Source organism: Oncorhynchus clarkii, chromosome 2 (genome assembly GCF_045791955.1).
Source record: "Oncorhynchus clarkii lewisi isolate Uvic-CL-2024 chromosome 2, UVic_Ocla_1.0, whole genome shotgun sequence".
Taxonomy (NCBI): domain Eukaryota; kingdom Metazoa; phylum Chordata; class Actinopteri; order Salmoniformes; family Salmonidae; genus Oncorhynchus; species Oncorhynchus clarkii.
This window is the reverse complement of record NC_092148.1, coordinates 21194051-21197584: the sequence shown is the minus strand read 5'-3', so window position 1 is coordinate 21197584 and position 3534 is coordinate 21194051.

The following is a 3534-nucleotide window of genomic DNA, read 5'->3' as shown; positions in this document are numbered from 1 at the left end:
TTCCTTGAATGGGTTTAGCAAAAAGCTAATTAGTTTAGGGTGCTTTTCTTTTCAATGCTGCGAGATAAGACTCTTAACATTTCTGTAAAAAACATGTATTGACATACTGTCCATCCCAGGTCTCCATGGAGTCTATTACCACATGCTATTTCCAGTTGGGATATTATTTCAGCAATAAGGCCTGAGAAGGTGTGATATGTATAGCCAATATACCACGGCTAAGGGATGTTCTTAGGCACGATGCAAGCAACGCGAAGAAGGATCATGATAGTGCCTCCTGCAACTTTCCAGGGCAGCCTGGATAAAGATACACAGAACAGGGTTCAGGTTCCATGGGAAAAGATACATGGAACAGGGTTTAGGTTCCATAGATAAAGATACACGGAACAGGGTTTAGGTTCCATAGATAAAGATACACGGAACAGGGTTTAGGTTCCATGGATAAAGATACACGGAACAGGGTTTAGGTTCCATGGATAAAGATACACGGAACAGGGTTTAGGTTCCATAGATAAAGATACACGGAACAGGGTTTAGGTTCCATAGATAAAGATACACGGAACAGGGTTTAGGTTCCATGGATAAAGATACACGGAACAGGGTTTAAGTTCCATAGATAAAGATACACGGAACAGGGTTTAGGTTCCATGGATAAAGATACACGGAACAGGGTTTAGGTTCCATGGATAAAGATACACGGAACAGGGTTTAGGTTCCATAGATAAAGATACACGGAACAGGGTTTAAGTTCCATAGATAAAGATACACGGAACAGGGTTTAGGTTCCATGGATAAAGATACACGGAACAGGGTTTAGGTTCCATGAATAAAGATACATGGAACAGGGTTTAGGTTCCATAGATAAAGATACACGGAACAGGGTTTAGGTTCCATAGATAAAGATACACGGAACAGGGTTTAGGTTCCATGGATAAAGATACACGGAACAGGGTTTAGGTTCCATGGATAAAGATACACGGAACAGGGTTCAGGTTCCATGGGAAAAGATACATGGAACAGGGTTTAGGTTCCATAGATAAAGATACACGGAACAGGGTTTAGGTTCCATAGATAAAGATACACGGAACAGGGTTTAAGTTCCATAGATAAAGATACACGGAACAGGGTTTAGGTTCCATGGATAAAGATACATGGAACAGGGTTTAGGTTCCATAGATAAAGATACACGGAACAGGGTTTAGGTTCCATGGATAAAGATACACGGAACAGGGTTTAGGTTCCATAGATAAAGATACACGGAACAGGGTTTAGGTTCCATGGATAAAGATACACGGAACAGGGTTTAAGTTCCATAGATAAAGATACACGGAACAGGGTTTAGGTTCCATGGATAAAGATACACGGAACAGGGTTTAGGTTCCATGGATAAAGATACACGGAACAGGGTTTAGGTTCCATAGATAAAGATACACGGAACAGGGTTTAAGTTCCATAGATAAAGATACACGGAACAGGGTTTAGGTTCCATGGATAAAGATACACGGAACAGGGTTTAGGTTCCATGAATAAAGATACATGGAACAGGGTTTAGGTTCCATAGATAAAGATACACGGAACAGGGTTTAGGTTCCATAGATAAAGATACACGGAACAGGGTTTAGGTTCCATGGATAAAGATACACGGAACAGGGTTTAGGTTCCATAGATAAAGATACACGGAACAGGGTTTAGGTTCCATGGATAAAGATACACGGAACAGGGTTTAGGTTCCATAGATAAAGATACACGGAACAGGGTTTAGGTTCCATGGATAAAGATACACGGAACAGGGTTTAGGTTCAATGGATAGAGATACACGGAACACGGTTTAAGTTCAATGGATAGAGATACACGGAACAGGGTTTAGGTTCCATAGATAAAGATACACGGAACAGGGTTTAGGTTCCATAGATAAAGATACACGGAACAGGGTTTAGGTTCCATAGATAAAGATACACGGAACAGGGTTTAGGTTCCATAGATAAAGATACACGGAACAGGGTTTAGGTTCCATAGATAAAGATACACGGAACAGGGTTTAGGTTCCATGGATAAAGATACACGGAACAGGGTTTAGGTTCCATAGATAAAGATACACGGAACAGGGTTTAGGTTCCATAGATAAAGATACACGGAACACGGTTTAAGTTCAATGGATAGAGATACACGGAACAGGGTTTACGTTCAATGGATAGAGATACACGGAACAGGGTTTAAGTTCAATGGATAGAGATACACGGAACAGGGTTTAGGTTGCATGGATAAAGATACTGTACACTTACGGAACAGGGTTTAGGTTCCATTGACAGAGATACACGGAACAGGTTTAGGTTCCATGGATAAAGATACTGTACACAGATGGAACAGGGTTTAGGTTCCATAGACAGAGATACACGGAACAGGGTTTAAGTTTGTTTAATACCAGACCGTGGTCCTGCCAGAGCAGCCTGTACAAACACAGGACAGGGTTAGGGTGTAGAGCGGCACAAGGGTTCGGGTTTAGATAGGGGTGTTGATGATAAGGGGGTTATTGTTTATTCCAGGATCATGGTGGTGTGGTCCCTTCTGTAAGAACAGTCTGGCTACAGAGGGCAGGGTTAGAGTTTATTATACTTTGTATTTGGGGTTAGAGTGTAGTCAATGTCCCTCAGTTAACATACTTTTCATAATTCCGTGCCCAAATAATCTCTGAAAGGGAGTTCAATGACTTGGTTTAAAGTAACTTTGATATAATTTGAGAATGACATATGGCATAATTTACCAGTTGAATGTAGACACACACACACACACACACACAAAAATGGTTTGTAATTTTTCTGAAATATGTTATTAGAATATGCAAATTAGGTGATATCTCATTAACTATGCACATATTCACATATCGCGCAGATCTATTTTTTTTGGTTTCATTTTGTTAAGACACTCCAGGACTGGACTTGCTCAGAGCAAATTGTGGATAAATACTTTTTAAATCTTTCTATCTGTACAATACTAAATGCATGTTTGGTACATTTTTCCAAAGAAAAGTTATCTATAATAATTAACAATTACCAACATATATATGGATTTATATATAATATATATATATATATATATATATATATATATATATGGATATATATTATATATATATATATATATATATATATATATATGGATATATGGATAACCACGCATTGCAGTGCTTGAGGCATCAGACCCGGGCTGGTTTGGCCGGCCGGGATTTCCTTGTCCCATCGCACACTAGCAACTTCTTGTGGCAGGCTGGGCGGCTGCAAGCTGCCTACGGTTGCCAAGTGGATGGTGTTTCCTCTGACACACTGGTGCGGCTGGCTTCCGGGTTAAGCGAGCAGTGTGTCAAGAAGAAGTGCGGCATGGCAGGGTCGTGTTTTGGAGGACGCATGGCTCTCGACCTTCACCTCTCCCGAGTCCGTAGGGGAGATGCAACGATGGGACAAGACTGTAACTACCAATTGGATACCACGAAATTGGGGATAAAAATGGGTAAAAGTTTTTTAATGTTTTATCTATATT